This window comes from Coffea arabica, chromosome 2c (assembly GCF_036785885.1).
Source record: "Coffea arabica cultivar ET-39 chromosome 2c, Coffea Arabica ET-39 HiFi, whole genome shotgun sequence".
NCBI classification, from domain to species: domain Eukaryota; kingdom Viridiplantae; phylum Streptophyta; class Magnoliopsida; order Gentianales; family Rubiaceae; genus Coffea; species Coffea arabica.
In genome coordinates this window covers 60470988-60488789 of record NC_092312.1, presented here as the reverse complement: position 1 = coordinate 60488789, position 17802 = coordinate 60470988, and the positions used below count along the sequence as shown (strand labels likewise).

General features: G+C 35.6%; 1 long non-coding RNA gene across 1 annotated transcript; it reads right to left on the bottom strand.

Annotated features, from left to right (window-relative positions):
* Positions 1 to 439: 439 nt before the first annotated feature.
* Positions 440 to 15848, bottom strand: LOC140035365 (uncharacterized). The gene is made up of 2 exons (XR_011839503.1): positions 15660 to 15848; positions 440 to 1187 (listed from the first exon to the last, which is right to left on the bottom strand). It is a non-coding gene; the product is annotated as an uncharacterized lncRNA (long non-coding RNA).
* Between the last annotated feature and the right edge of the window lie 1954 nt (positions 15849 to 17802).

Below are 17802 nucleotides of genomic sequence, written 5' to 3'. Positions count from 1 at the left end.
CTTGACCAAGACTTTTTTTTCCTTAATTTCCTTTTTATTATTTCTCCCTTGTATTTTTAGGGTGTTGGCCGAAATTGGAGAAAGAAAAGATAGAGGAAAAGAAACAAAAACAAGAGGAAAAATGGTTTGATATGAAACGTGGAAGCTACTTAGGATCTTAGAGGGCACGTTGACGATTGATGGAGTTGAACCCAAACTTAAACCACTCAAGAGTGAATTCAACAGTAGAGGATGCCACAATGAAGTGTGTTTGCTTGATTGATAAGTCAACAAACAATCTTAAGATCAACTCTAGAATATTCAAACTACCTTTCACAAGCTAAGGAATTCGCCACAAAGAATTGAACGAAATTCTAGAATTTTTATTAATAATATAGCCAAAACTGAATGTAAGTAATGACTTGGGGCTATTTATATTCTAGTCTAACCCTAATAGAACTTGAAAAATATTAAGAAAATTTAGCCAACCCATTGGATCTCTCTTGGCCGAAAGCTAACCTACTATTTAATTAACTTAATGACTAACTAAAGTCCTATTGGACCTAATGCCCACATGGCCGAAGCCAAGCTCAACAAGAGCTACTTAATCGAGACCCAATCCTCCCTTTGAGGTTTGATCACTTGCACCTTCAATTGTAAGCAATATTATGGTGGTGTTGTAAGGATCTTCCATGTTGATTCCTTCAATGGACGGTTTCTCTTGGGATTGGACGGCATGAACTAAGGCTTGAAGCGACTTCTTGAATCTCTTAACTCGTGCTCGTGTCACTGGGTCTTGAGGGACCTTCTCAGGGTCTACTTGAACACCATGGGCCTCTTGCTCATTCGCATCAATTCTTGTGGAGTCTTGTGTCGTTTGGATTGCAAAACAACCCAACAAAAAGTCAAAAAAAAAAAACAACAAAAGTGTTGCGTACCTTGAATGTTTCTTTGAGTCGTTGCTGGAATTTGTTTGTTTGGGCTGCGAACCTGCTTGCCTTTTAAACCTTGCGTATTAGTGTTGAATCTTACAAATCTTGGATACCTAAACCTGACTTGGGTAGTTCTTGAGCTTCTTCACCAGAAATCTTGAAGTTCTTGGAACAACCAAGACTGTTTTAGTAATTCTTGATCGAGGATTCTTGAAACTTGCGGGAGAAAACTTCTATCCTCTTGGCAATCTTGAATTTTGATCCGAAATTTCAAATCTGTTGGGACCAAATCTGAGTTCTTGAAGAACAAACCAGAGAGCCGCAAAAGAAGAGAAAAAAAAAAGAAACGAAAGAGAGAAAAAAAAAAGGGAAGAAAGATATTGGCTCTAGTTTCCTAATTGTGCACCAAGTCCCACCTTGACTCCAACTAATCCTAATTCTGTTGGGATTAATAGCAGCCAAGAACCCATCGGCCAAAGGCCCAAGTTCCCCTCCAACCGACCTAAAACAGCCCACCTTACACCCAATTCTGTTTCCAAAATCCAAAAGCCAGCCGTTACACCGTGTCACGCCAAACCAGCCCGCAATGTTGAATCGGTTGGACTGCGATTTAAGGGCTGACCCATACACCAAAATAGCACCCAAAATACCCCAAAAATCTGACCAATATATCGAGGATCAGCAGCTCGACAAATTCTAGAAATTTTGGTTGTCGGGTAGGGTACTTCTAGGATTTTCAAAATTTCAATCTTGAAGTCATCTTTCTTGCTTTCTTTTGAGTCGTAGTCAGTCCTAATCTAAGTTTTAGGTCCCTTCTTAGGTCATCCAATATTGTCCATTCATTACTACTATCTTGTGTCACTTGTTGACTAGTCAAGAACGAACCTGATGGTGATTCCTAGTTTGTTCAATCCGAGCAACTAGCGAGCCTAAGGAATTGCTGGTGAGATTATTAGAGAGTGATATACTTGAGTGAAACACGAGTGTGAGTAACCTATATTTTGTATACAAAAAAAAAGGAGAGAAGCAGTTGTTTTGTTTGTTTTGGCAGGTATACCTAAGCATGTCAAGTGGAATTGGAGACCAAACCATGGGCCTAAAACTACACATGGAGGCCATGATGGAAGAATTCAAGCAGAGTCTGGATGAAGCTTTCGAGTCTCTTCATAGACGTCTTGACCGAATGGTGAATAAGGATGTCAAGAGGAAGGGTTCTCCACAATTTCACCCCAACGTCCAACCTACCTTTTCAAAGTCAGTATATTCAAGGAAAAGGGAGGAGGTTCATTCGACAACAAAGCATGCCAATACATTATCCATAGATAGAAGAGTTAGTAGAGTGTGGGAGACATATCAACAACTCCTCCAACGAAAACTTGAAAAAGAGCGAGTTGAGTGTGGTGGTGAGCATGCACTTAAGGTAAAAGTTGAGAAAAGTGTCAAAGAGAAAGAGAATGAACATTTAAAAGAGTTGAGTGTGGAAAATTTCATGCACGATTCTGCCATAGTGGAAAAACAAGAGAGAAAGTCGACATCTATTGTACAATCTAAGGATGTGAAGAGGACTTGTTTTTGTGCTAACCATCTTAACTTTGCATTATCTAGTGTTTCTTGTTTTGTGCAGATGAAGCAAAGTGCAATCGCCTTGGTCTTAAAATGCTCCATTCCTACATTCTTTAGAGAATTGAAGAGTTTTCATGGAGTTTGTGCTTTAAGTGTGGTATCTTTTTGTTATCAACAAGTGACCAATCTCTCACCAAGAGTTGATTTGTTTGTTGGTGATCTGAATGAAGTTTCAAAGGGAGTTTCTACACTTGAAACTTGTTATAAACTTCCTTCTTATTCCGTTGGTGATAATTCTTTCCTCATTGTTCCAAATTCTGGTTCCTTACAACCAAAATTTATTCTTCAATTTGAAGGTACAAAAGCTACCTATCTCGATCTTGCTCCATTTGTGCAAGATAGGCCATACCAACAACAACTTGCAATGTATTTCGTAATTTTGCACAATCATATTCGAGACTTTTCTAACCTGATTGAGCATCACTATGAAGATCCTTATCTTGTGAATATGAATGGTAAGTGGTCAAGTGATTTGATACCTACAAATGCTAATTGTGTGATTTATTGTGTAGGTCCAAATTCGACCATTCATGAGATTAGAGAGCTTTGGAGTGGAACCTGGAATTATCACAAGCTTTATACAATATGTTTCTTGTCTTGGAGAATGTCATTGTTCGAAAGCATCATAAGGCTGTCCAAGCGACATGTGACATGGCTGGTGCTCATTCATCTAGTCCCCACATTGCTATCCTATAAGCGCACCAACATAGAGTTCCACTTTTTCCCAAGATTTGAGGACAAATCCTTTTCAAGAGGAGGGGAATGATGCGAATGAGCAAGAGACCCATGGTGTTCAAGTAGACCCCATGAAGGTCCCTCAAGACCCAGTGACACGAGAACCGCTTCAAGCCTTAGTTCATGCCGTTCAATCCTAAGAGAAACCGCCCATTGAAGGAATCAACATGGAAGATCCTTGCAAGACTACCAAGATATTGCTTACAATTGAAGGTGCAAGTGATCAAACCTCAAGGGGAGGATTGGGTCTCGATTAAGTAGTTCTTGTTGAGCTTGGCTTCGGCCATGTGGGCCTTAGGTCCAATAGGACTTTAGTTAGTCATTAAGTTAATTAATTAGTAGGTTAGCTTTCGGCCAAGAGAGACCCAATAGTCTGGCTGAATTTTCTTAATATTTTCCAAGTTCTATTAGGGTTAGACAAGGATATAAATAGCCCCAAGTCATTGTTTACATTCAGTTTTGGCGATATTATTAATAAAAATTCCAGAATTTCGTTCAATTCTTTGTGGCGAATTCCTTAGCTTGTGAAAGCTGGTTTGAACATTCTAGAGTTGATCCTAGAATTGTTCGTTGACTTATCAATCAAGCAAACACACTTGATTATGGCGTCCTCTACCGTTGAATTCACTCTTGAGTGGTCCAAGTTTGGATTCAACTCCATCAAATCGTCAACAGGCCCTCTAAGATCCTAAGTAGTTTCTGCTTCTCGTATCAAGAATTATACTACAATCTGGATGGAAACTATAGGTAACTAACGATTAAAAATTTCTGGACAGATTGCATACAAAAATGAATACACAAGAAGCCCTAGTTGCGGCAAGAAGATAAAGAACCGCCGCCAAATTTTTTTTTTTTTTGTTTTGCTTGCTGGATAAACACAAATAACCGAGACCAAACAGAATTTTGGACAGAATTTTTGTGCAAGAAAGATTAAAGACACTGATAGCAACTACGAAAACAAGCATGACACGCAGATAAACAAGAATAGATTTTGGACTTGGACAACAAAACATAACACATAGCTACGAATATGGGAACAAAACGGACTCAAAACGATAAAAAGAAATATACGTGATACCTCTAATTAGCTCTGATGACCAGATGATACGAGAAGCGGAAGCTACTTAGGATCTTAGAGGGCACGTTGACGATTTGATGGAGTTGAATCCAAACTTGGACCACTCAAGAGTGAATTCAATGGTAGAGGACTCCACAATCAAGTGTGTTTACTTGATTGATAAGTCAACGAATAATCCTAGGATCAACTCTAGAATGTTCAAACTAGCTTTCACAAGCTAAGGAATTCGCCACAAAGAATTGAACGAAATTCTGAAATTTTTATTAATAATATCGCCAAAACTGAATGTAGACAATGACTTGAGGCTATTTATAGCCTTGTCTAACCCTAATAGAACTTGGAAAATATTAAGAAAATTTAGCCATCCCATTGGATCTCTCTTGGCTGAAAACTAACCTACTAATTAATTAACTTAATGACTAACTAAAGTCCTATTTGACCTAAGGCCCACATGGCAGAAACCAAACTTAACAAGAGCTACTTAATCGAGGCCCAATCCTCCCTTTGAGGCTTGATCACTTGCACCTTCAATTGTAAGCAATATCTTGGTAGTCTTGCAAGGATCTTCCAGGTTGATTCTTTCAATGGGCGATTTCTCTTGGGATTGGACGACATAAACTAAGGCTTGAAGTGACTCCTTAAAATTTTTAACTCGTGCTCGTGTCACAGGGTCTTGAAGGACCTTCATGGGGTCTACTTGAACACCATTGGCCTCTTGCTCATTCGCATCATGGTTGGGTGCCAAGTGTTGCAATCAAGGTCATCTTTGACCAAGACATTTCTTCTATCTTTATCATCTAGTGAACCAAAACTTCCTTCATTTTCTCTCCTCCTTGGTCGAGAGAGAGAAGAGAGAAAAGAGGGGAAAAAAACCTCTTCAATTTCACCTTGATTCTTAGCTAGAATTTGTGGGAAATCAACCTAAAATCCTAGACCAATCCATAGAAGGTTGTAACAAGGAAGGAGGTTTGTGTGGAGTGATTTTGGGGAAAGAAAGCTGTAGTTTGCTATTCTCTTTAGGAATTGAAGGTACCTTGGCAAGGAACTACTTTTTCCCTTAATCTTGCATTTGAATGGAGTTATGGCTTGATTGTAGTAGGTTTTATGAAAGATTTCGTAGTTTTGTGTAGTAGTTTGTCATTTCCATCTTTGGTTGAGAATTTTCAGCTTTGAAATATTATTTCCAGCTTTGCTATGAAACTTGAGTCTTGCCACGAGGATTTTCCAGCTTTTAACTTCATTTTTGGCTTCACTTAAGGGATTTAAAACTTCATTTTCTAGTTTTGTTGGTAGATTCTAGCTTAGGATTTAAATTTTTAGCTTAGATATACGATGAATATATGCTAGGCATATACATAATTTAGTTAGATTTGTGGCCTAAAATAAGAACCTTTTTTATCTTATAACTTATAGACTTGATTGGGGCTGTTTAGCTATGAAATTTTAGCCTTGAAATTGGAGGAAAATTTAAGGAAAAAAAAGGGGGAGATGCTGGCCGTTTCTTTTCTTGTAGTATAAGCAAGTGAAAGTGAGAGTAGAAGGGTGTTATTTGGTTAATTCGGATTTAGTTGCTTAAGGATGCTTGAGTTCCCCTTGGTAGTGATACGTAAGCTGAAATTTTGCTAAAAACTATATATTTCGTAAGGAGAAAGTAATGGCCACTTTAAACATGATTTCTAATTGCATAAGTCTAGTTTAAACTTAAAATTTTTAATCATTTACTTTAGAAAACCAAATGGCGCATGCATGTACCTTGTATAGGGTTTACTAAGTCTCATGAGGTCTATTTATAGGAGTTCTATTTACATGAACTTTCTTTGATATTAACAAGCAAGAGTTGTATATTTTGAAACCCTATTTAATTGAATTTTGCTATATGTGGAAAAATCTGTATTTTTGGGAAGTAGAATATTGAGTAATAAAACCGTGTGAATTAGGAGAGATTAGTGGAGAGAAATTCTATATAACTATAACTGTAAATTAGCTGTAGAGGAGCTAAATTGGTGTAAAATCTTATTCCTAGGATTAAGGATATAATTGTGTATAGTTTCCTAATATAGGCTGAAACCTGTTGTATATATTCTTTTGGATCAATGAAATAATTATTCCCCTCATTCATTATTTTCAAGTTGGTCTCAGAGCTAGGTTTGCCTGATTTTTCCTCCTTGTTGTTTTTTCACATTGTCCCCTGTCCCTTCATCATGTCTGAAACATCATCAGACTCTACCATTAATCCTCAAACTACTGCCTTTTCATCTAAAAACAGAATCGAATCCTTGAAAACTGGGGTTGATTCTCACTCAATTCAGATTACTACCATTCAGCTGAATGGAGATAATTTTCTCCGATGGTCACAAGCAGTCCGGATGTATATCAGAGGTCGTGGCAAGATGGGGTATTTAACTGGTGAAACAAAGGCTCCAATATGCACGGATCCTGCTTACGCAACATGGGACGCGGAAAACTTCATGGTTATGACATGGCTTGTAAACTCAATGGAGGAAGATATCAGTTCTAACTACATGTGCTATTCAACGGCACAAGAGTTATGGGAAAATATCAATCAGATGTACTCTGATTTGGGAAATCAAACCCGAATTTTCGAGTTGACTCTCAAAATTGGAGATCTACGTCAAGGGAAAGACACTATCACAAAATATTTCAATTCGTTTAAGCGAATATGGCAAGATTTGGATCTCTTCAACAGCTATGATTGGAAATCAATAGGGGATTTTCAGCATCATAAGAAAACTGTAGAAGACAGCCGAATCTTTAAATTTCTGGCAGGGCTAAACGTTGAATTTGATTAAGTTAGAGGGAGAATTATTGGGAGACAGCCTCTTCCTTCAATTGGTGAGGTGTTCTCAGAGGTTAGAAGGGAGGAAAGCAGAAGAAATGTAATGCTGGGAAAGAAGGGTCCTGGAATTGCTGTTGAAGGATCGGCTTTAGAGGTTGCCTCATCCTTTAAAACATCAACTTATCAGCATAGAACAAGAGAAAAATCCAGTGAAAAATCACAGGTCTGGTGTGACTATTGTAATAAGCGTCGTCACACTCGTGACACATGTTGAAAACTGCACGGAAAACCTCCAAATTGGAAAAACAAAGGAGGAGAGAAGTCTAGACGAGAAGTTCCTACTGCTAATGAAGCTGATGCTGGTCCTTTCACCAAAGAACAAATGGAGCATCTTCTTATGCTATTGAAATCCAGTTTTACCTCATCTGACTTTCCTAATGCTTCTATGGCTCATACAGATATTGGATCTAAGGCTCTATTCAATTCTTTTCTGTCTAATTCCTCAACCTTTCCTGCTCCATGGATCATAGACTCTAGAGCCTCAGACCATATGACAAATTCATTTAAACTCTTCCAATCATATATACCATGTTCTGGAAATAAAAAGATCAAGGTTGCAGATGGAGGTTTCTCTCCTGTTGCTAGAAAAGGTTCAATACAGATCTCAAAAAATATTAACCTAAAATATGTTCTTCATGTTCCAAAATTGGCCAGCAATCTTTTATCAGTTAGTAAACTAACAAAAGATTCTAATTGTTAGGCTATTTTCGATGAATCTCATTGTGCTTTTCAGGACAAGAATTTGAGGATGACGATTGGCAGAGCTAGAATGATCAATGGCCTTTACTGTCTTGAGAATAATTCACCTAGTGCTCAAATTGCTCAAGAGTCTAGTAGTAATATTTATGTATCTGCTTATGAACAAATAATGGTTTGGCATTACAGATGGGGCCATCCTAGTTTTATTTATCTAAAACATTTGCTTCCTTTGCTTTTTAAGAATGTGAACCCCCTGAAACTGAAATGTGAAAGTTGTTTGCTTGCTAAAAGTCAATGAAAATCTTATGTCCCAAGGCCTTATTTACCATCCAAACCATTTTATTTGTTTCATAGTGATGTTTGGGGACCCTCAAGGGATACTACTGTTTCGGGAAAAAGGTGGTTTGTAACATTCATAGACGACCATACTCGTCTATGTTGGGTATACTTAATGCATAAGAAGTCAGAAGTAGCAACCATTTTTCAAAATTTCCATAACATGATAGAAAATCAATTTCAAACAAAAGCAAGTATTTTGCGGTCTGATAATAGAACAAAGTATTATAATAGCATCCTTGGAACATTTTTTGAAGAAAAAAGGATCTTACATCAGTCTTCTTGCACTGATACCCCCGAACAAAATGGAATTGCCGAGCGTAAAAACAAACATCTATTGGAAGTCGCTCGTGCCATGATGTTTTATATGAACTTACCAAAATATTTTTGGGGGGATGCTGTTTTAACAGCATCATACCTAATTAATAGGATGCCTTCCAAGGTCTTACAATATAGTACTCCTTTAGAGTGTTTTAAAAAAATTTTCCCTGAATCAAGAGTTAATTCAAATTTGCCTTTAAAAATATTTGGATGCACTGCTTATGTGCATATTCCAAAGAAATCTTGGTCCAAATTGGATCCGAGGACCGAAAAATGTGTCTTTGTTGGTTATGCTCCAAATTAAAAAGGGTACAAATTCTTTAATCCTCTCACACGAAAAGTCTTTGTCACTATGGATGCAACTTTTTTGGAAGGTCTCCCTTTCTTTAACAAACCTTTGATTCAGGGGGAGAATTCTAGTGAATCAAATTTTTTGGAAACTGAAGCTTTACCAACTATAATTTTTGAAACAGATAAGGAAACGAAGATCCCTCAATTTGATAGTGCAGAAATTGATATTAGTTTATCAGATATGGAAATATTACAACGAGAAAAAAATCGTTCCAATCTTGAGCCTGTGGTATACACTAGGAGAAATATTTTTAAAAAGGGTGAAGGTCCATTGATGAGTCCAGCTCCTATTCATGAGAAGTCCTCGAGGGAAGTCTGTCCAAATACATCAGGTAATACTTCACCTTTCTTTTCTTCTGCTGTTCCAGAATCTAACCCAGTTTTAAACCTTCCTACTCAAGAATCTGATCTTGATCTTCCCAACTCGTACTTGTACTAGACATCCAATTTCCAAATATGTGTCCTATGATAACCTTTCCCCTAAATATAGAGCCTTTACCACTAAAATTTCAAAACTTGTGATTCCTAGAAACATTAAAAAAACGTTGGATGATCAGAACTGGAAATCTGCAGTGTTTGAAGAGATGGAAGCATTAAGGAAAAATGATACGTGGGATGTGGTGGAGTTGCTTAGGGAGAAAAAGATTGTTGGGTGCAAATAGGTGTTTACAGTTAAAAGCAAAGTAGATGGTACTGTAGAAAGGTACAAGGCCAGATTAGTTGCGAAGGGTTTTACACAAACCCATGGAATAGATTATCAAGAAACATTTGCCTCTATTGCCAAGATAAATTCTATTCGGGTCCTTTTATCTCTTGCTATTAATGCAAATTGGCCATTGTACCAACTTGATGTGAAAAATGCCTTTCTTAATGGAGACCTAGAAGAGGAGGTGTTTATGAGTCTTCCTCCAGGTTTTGTAGACAAATATGGTGTTGGAAAAGTTTGCAAACTGAAGAAATCTCTTTATGGACTTAAACAATCACCAAGAGCTTGGTTTGAACGCTTCAGCAAAGCTGTTAAAAATTTTGTTTTCTTACAAATCAGGCTGACCATACTTTGTTTTATAGGCATTCAAAAGAAGGTAAAGTTGCAATCTTAATTGTATACATCGATGACATTATTTTAACAGGGGATGATTGTGGAGGATTAGAGAATTCGAAGAAGATTCTGGCCAAGGAATTCGAAATCAAGGACTTGGGAAACTTAAAGTATTTTCTCGGGATGGAGTTTGCACTATCCAAGGAGGGAATTGTTGTAAGTCAAAAGAAATATGTGCTTGATTTGCTCAAAGAGACAGGTATGATGGGATGCAGGCCAGCTGAAACTCCCATGGAGCCAAATTTGAAACTTCAACCAGCTAGTGTAGAGAAAGTAAGAGACAAAGAAAAGTTTCAAAGACTAGTAGAAAGACTTATTTATTTATCACACACTCGGCCGGACATAGCATTTCCAGTAAGTATTGTTAGTCAGTTCATGCATTCACCAGGCCTAGAGCACTTTGAAACAATTCATAGAATCCTAAGGTACCTAAAGGGAACACCTGGCAAAGGCATTTTCTTTAAGGCACAAGGACATCTTCAAGTTGAAGCCTATACCGATGCGGATTGGGCTGGATGTATAACAGATAGAAGATCAACTTCTGGATATTGTACGTATGTGGGAGGTAATTTGGTAACTTGGAGAAGTAAGAAGCAGAATGTTGTGGCAAGGAGCAGTGCAGAAGCAGAGTTCTGGGCTGTTGCTCCAGGTATTTGTGAAGTGATATGGATTAGAAGAATATTACAGGAGTTGAAGGTTTCAGAAGTACTTCCTATGAAATTGTATTGTGACAATAAAGCGGCTATTTCTATTGCTCACAATCCAGTTCTTCATGACCGAACGAAACATGTTGAAGTAGATAAGCACTTCATCAAAGAAAAAATAGAAGGAGGTGTAGTCTGCATGACCTATGTGCCAACTAGCGACCAAGTGGCAGATCTGCTTACAAAGAGTCTTCCCAAAAAACAGTTTGATTTGTTAGTGAGCAAGCTGGTGATGAAAGATATCTTCAAACCAGCTTGAGGGGGAGTGTGGGAAAATCTGTATTTTTGGGAAGTAGAATATTGAGTAATAAAACCGTGTAAATTAGGAGAGATTAGTGGAGAGAAATTCCATATAACTATAACTGTAGATTAGCTGTAGATTAGCTAAATTGGTGTAAAATCTTATTCCTAGGATTAAGGGTATAATTGTGTATAGTTTCCTAATATAGGCTGAAACCTGTTGTATATATTCTTTTGGATCAATGAAATAATTATTCTCCTCATTCATTATTTTCAAGTCTATACGACATTTTATCAAGATGGAAACCATTGCTCCTCTTTCTCTTGAAGTTATAATCCGTGTTTTAAGTAGATGTGAGTGAGTCTTAACGAGAGTTAGGTAGGCGGTCCGCTAAACCCTGGGGTATGTCCTAGAAAAAGATCGGGTCATTACACATTACATAAATGCCTTTGTTTAATTAACTCCTCAATTTCTCTCTTAAGATCCATGTAATCCTCTATATCGTGGCCCACATCTTTGTGGAAAGCACAGAATGCACTTTAATTTCTTTTATTTTTGTTACCTAATAACCTTCTTGAAGGAGGTAGCAACATTTTAGCCTCCATAATAGCCAAGATTTGAATTTGTGACGTAGTAACAGGAGTAAGATTCTTCTCACTTTTTGAGGTTTGTCCCCAGGACTACCTATCAAAAATGCATTTCCTTTGCTGCCCTTCTCGTGTCTCTCTATTATTACCACTTCTTCTCCACTTGTCCTCTCTCTACTTTTTCTGTTCACTCTTTTGATGATAAGCTTCTTCTGCATTGGCACGTTCACGAGGTTGGTCCAACATCTTCCTAATAGTTCTTGGAGGTTTGTCTATGAACTCAGTGTACAACTTCAGCAATTTCAAACCATTAATAAAGGTTGTGATTATTACCTTATTATCTCGATCTTTGTCCTGAAGACTTTCATTATTGAATCAAACCATATAATCCCTTAAGGACTTTTTTGTCATTGCTTGACTGCTATTAGATGCACTGTGCTCTTTGGAAAATGCTTTGCATGAAACAAATGGTCAGTGAACAGCCCAGCCAATTGAAAGAGCGTATAGATCTTGTAGGTAATCTTTGGAACCATAATTGGGCCTTCCATTCTAGAAATATTGAAAGGGTTTTACACTACTAGTACTAGTAGCGGTTTGTAGCTACATATGAGTCAAGAAAACAAACAAATAGTCCTCAAGATCAGTTGTTGCATTAGAAGGCTTCATCATGGGTATCTTAAATTTGGCTAGAAGTGGATAGTGTTCTATGTCTAGAATAAATGGAGAGGCTGAGTTTCTATTTGTTTTCGAGTTTAATATCCTGTCCAGTTCATCTTGAACTTGGTAATTCATATGTGAGGTATCAAATTGATTCTTGACATCTATTATGATGTCTCAGGGACATCAATGGGAGTTTGGGAGAGAATACTGAACTCTTTTCCTTAGATTATGCCTATACCTGGCAATTGGGCGGGTTAAAATTGAATTTTCACTTAAATGGGTTATACCCAACCCGCCCAACTTTAGATTGGGTTGATTTTGGGTTGAGTCATATTAGGTTATCTCAAACCCATGACCCAAATATGACCCAACATATTAATTAATACATTTTAATACATAAACTTTTTCATATGCATTTTAACACACCAAAAAGATTTTTTTCACACATATAAATACATTTTCACATACATAAATGTATTTTCATGCACACAGACACACACTCACTTCTTAAGTTACTTGAAAACAAATCACAAATAGAATAATATTTTATATTGCTTGTATTGCGAATTTTAGATAATAAATTGTACATTTAAATACATTAGCTAAAAAAATTGTTTACTCTATACTTTTTAATACTATTAGTTGATTGAAACTTATTTTTGTCACAGCCAATTAATACTTTTATTATTTATATCTACTTTATTGTAAATTGTAATATTCTATGTATTTAAATTATTAAATGCTAGATTATATTATACTTGAAAATGTAAGTAAGAGACATATAATTTGTTGTATAATAATATTGAAATTATAGAAAATAAGTTTATACTTTAGTCCTTATATTCTCAAAAATTTTATGATTCATGACTTTAGAAATTTTGCAAACTGTTGTGAAAGGTCCACGCATCAAAACTCCATTCTGGGGATAGTATGGAAATTGCTTTCTTCCATTAAATGATTGGAGACATTACGGCATTTTGGTTCTTGGACTGGCTAATTAAGAGGGAAAATTAATTGTCTTGCTGATTGTAAGCTTCTCATGAAGTTGAAGATTGGAGGTGTTTGCTTCAAATGAAATGAAATCGTTGGACTAGAATATGCAAGTCAACTATATTGATTCGAAATTAATATCATGATCTATTTACATATAATATATATTAGAATGTATTTTTTTATTGATTTGATGGAGTTAGATAATTCATCACCTGATTAATTAGAATCATCTAGAATCATACTTGATGCTATGGCCATATTAATCTTTTAGAATTACCATAGCTTTGATATAAAGCAGAAAATATTATATGCTTGTAAAAAGTATTGCTATTGGTCCCCAAAAAAATATTAAGGAAAATCCCAAACCTTTTAAGAAATAAATGAGAGAAGAATTCATGAACTATTCTGGCATTTTTACCACATTGGGATCGCATTATTTTGAATTAGTGAAAAATTAGGTTGATACAAAGTAAGCTTTTGTTTGTAAATTTGAAAATTTTGAAATTATATAATGCTAAAAGGTTAAAAATGAAATTTATACAATATTACACATACATGAAATATTAAAAAACAAAAGCAATACGAAATATTAAAAAAGAATGCAATTAGAACAAATTTAAAACTCTATTTTATGTACATAGAATATTAACAAACAAAAGCAAGTAACATCTTGAGAACAATCACAAAAAAAAAAGGGGGGAGGAAAACGACATACTTTTAAAAGGCATAATAAATTATTTTAGAAGTTGAGCAAGTTTAACTACTGTTAAAAAAGTAAAATAAGCACGAGTTTTTATTTCAAGTTTCTTTTTTCTTTTAAATAAAAATAAAAAAATTGATTGAATATATATATATATATATATATATATATATATATGAGAATTTTGAATACAAATTAATCAATGTATCATTAACACATGTCCAAATACAAATAGTTGAGTGTTTGTGTATTGAATTTTGTATTTATTATTTTAAATTACTTTTAAACAAGTTGGACATTGGGTACCCAAATAAAAAATTCAACCCGCCCAATGAATAAGTTGGGTTATTCTTACCCAACCCAACGAAACCCATAACCCAATTGACCCAACCCATCCTTTAAAATTAATGGGTGGGTTGGGCGGATTGTTGGGTTTTGGACTTTTTTGTCAGCTCTAATTATGCCTATCACTTCAACCAGAATCCGATGAATCTCCACTGGGTTCTTTTCTTTGCAGAGGAGTCTTGGAGGCCTGCTCATCTTGCATTTTTCTTTTCGTTTAAGATGTCTTACAATGGCCTCAAATGTAGGCAAATTGTCTGCCACCACTTGGACTAACTATTTAGGAGGTATTCTGGAAGGTTCTACACCTACATCTAGGGATGTATTCAAGCCAAGTCGAGTTCGAGTAGTGCTATACTCGAGCTCGACCAAGCCTAAAAATCGCAACTCGAGACTTGACTCGAAAAAATTCTTTTAAGCTCGAGACTTGACTCGATAAGGCTCGACCTTTAGTCAAGTCTTATCAAGTCAAGCCTAATCAAGCATTTTGAGCTTTAGTCTCTTAATGTGAGTGATCTAGGGACTTTAGAGGAATTATACAAAGTGGGATGAAGTTTGTGGGCTTTAGTGGAATTATACAGAGTGTGTTTTGTTTTAATGGTATTTCTAACAAATTACACACAACAATTCTAGTGGTGCTTGTTTAACTCTCCATATCAAGTCATTAAATCCAGACTACCACGGAATACTCAAATTGTTCTTCCTTCTTTCTTTTTAAAGTCCAAGATTGACAGGTTACGCCTTATATCTATGATTTACAATTTTTATTTTGGGGTTTTAGAAATCTGCTCTTAGAAGTTAGAATTTATTCTTTAGCACAAAGAGAGCAATAATTAGAATCTAGAGCCATGTGAAGATGATGGAGTGTGTTTTCAAATTCTTTTTTTTTTTTTTGAAAAAAAGGGTTGTGAGTAATTTCGTTCTGATTGAACCACTTTTGACAAAGGTTACCAATTCAGTTGAAGTCCAATTTAGTAGAACCGTGTACTACTTTAGCCAATTGCGTGGCATTTTTACAAAAAATTCCACATAGCATACCATTCAAATGCGGAAGACAAAAAAGAGACAAAAAAAACTCCACATAGCTTTCGTATTCATTGTTACACTTACGCATGCCCAATAAAAAAGGCCAAAAAAAGACAAAAAAAGGAAAACAAATTAAAGCAGAAGTGTTTCATCAGATCTAGATGGCGATGGAGGCAGACAGGAAAACAAATTTAATATGCTTCTGGGTTTACTCCCAGACCCAATAATCAATCATACTACTACTTCCCATTCGCCGTCCCCAGTCCCCACACCCATAGTGCCATATAGAGAGAGAGAGAGACAGAGAGAGAGAGAGAGAGAGAGGGAAACGAAGATGAATGAAGGGGGAAATGGAAATAGAACTGGAAATGCACATTAGACCAGAGGTAGACATACCAGTAACCAGAAAAGTGATGGCGATGGAGGCTGACAGATGTGGCGAGCAACGGCGTCGACGACGAGTGAGAGATTGAGAGTAATGGAGATAGGGTTTAGAAGTCACTCATTCGAACAGAGAAGAAGGGAGGAAGAGAAACTAAAGTCCGAAGCTTTTCTTTGCTTTTTTCCAACATTTTTTCTTTTTAGGTCTTTTACAATTATGTTATTACTTTTCTGCCCTTATGAAATTTTATTATAAAGAACAGTATCTTGTAAATTTAGTATAAATTATATTCATAACGGTCATTTTATAATTATAATACATATATATTATTTAAATTATATATATTAATTAAATATATCCAGCTCGACGAGCTACTCGTCGAGTCTCAAGCCTCAAATTACTGACTTGAACTCGATTCAACAATATACTTGAGTAACTCGAAACTCGGCTCTAACTCAATTTGATTGAATTCAAGCCAAGTCGTTGATCGAACTACTCGCGAGCTACTCGATATTGGCTTAACTCGCATACATCCCTACCTACGTCACCATGAGTTTGCCCGAGATGAGAGTTTTGTAGGTTTCTTTAGTCATCTTGAGTTGAATTCTTGATATTTTTCTTTGATCAGGGCTTCAGCATGTTGTCAAAAGGAATAATTGACTATTATCAATCGTTCCTGTAACCAAACCGAATAAGGATGATACCATGTTGTCTTAGACTGACCCATATAAAATAAGTACGGGACTAACTCTGCCTATTAACTGCAATGCTCAAGTCAGTAAGGAATTTTTGAAGAAGAATAAGAAAAGAATAATTGATCATTCTATTTTCTGAGTCCCTTTACCTTGGATGATTCTATGATAAGTAGTAAAGAAATAGGATTTATCTTTTCTATTCATGATAACATTCTACCAAATAATTATGGAATTTATTAAGTAGTTATAGATAATCAACAAAAGGAATTGAACTTATCTCAAGGATTTACAGAGTTATCCTTTCTTAGTCTCAGTACTTCATTCGGTCCTTGGCCGAATAAGCTAGATTGGTCAAATACGTATCTTGACTCAATTTACTGCCTTTACACTGTATTTGTACAAAGAGTGTCTTCCTTCACCTTTATTAGCCACTAAGATACACTTGAAGTTCTTTTTTTTTTTTTTTGGAGTGGGTTGTTTTAGGCATGGTAAATGAGTGTGATGATCACGAAATAAGAAGTCACAACAAAGAGGGAAGTTATCTTTCTTATAGACGGCGCCAATTATAGATGAAAGTATCTCAGCACAAATGACCATATCCTAAGAAGGGAAAATAGTCCAAAACGTCCCTCATATTTTGTAAAATGACTTTTTTCGTCCCTTACTTTTAAAAGTGTAATTTTATGTCCCTTACATATTCACATCGGTCAAATTTAGTCCCTAATTAGGTTTCCGATCATTTTTTTGCCGGAATCCATCACGTGCAAGGCACATGATCATTTTTTAAGGGTAAATTTGTCAAATTATATTTTACATAATCTAATCTATAGTTCTCCATATTTTATAAAACAAATTTTTCGTCCTTCACATTTTATAAAATGATTTTTTCATCCCTCACATTTCAAAAAATGAATATTTCCATCCCTCACTAATTATGTGTGTGAGGGAAACCTTAAAAAAAAATCTGTGTAAATACATTTTGTTTAAACACATATATATGTCTATTTGATTTTGCTTAATAATACGAATAGCATAAATATATGTATGTGTCTATTTGATTTCACTTAACAATACGAATACCATACATTATACGTGATCATTTGATTTTCATCTGGTATTAGCTAGTAAAAAATCTTACATTCATTGTCAAGTTGGCCAATAAAGCTATTTTCGGTCAAAATACAATAAGAATATGGAAATTAAGGTTCTATTGGTAAATATTAGTTATAATCATACAAAAAAAGAAGATAATCCACAAGTTGGGCTCAATTACATACATGTGTTTATGCTATTATTATTAAGCAAAATCAAATAGATATATACATATGTTTAAAAAAAATGGATTCACACACATAATTAGTGAGAAATGAAAATTTCATTTTTTGAAATGTGAGGGATGGAGAAATTCATTTTGTGAAATGTGAGGGATGAAAAAAATCATTTTACAAAATGTGAGGGACGA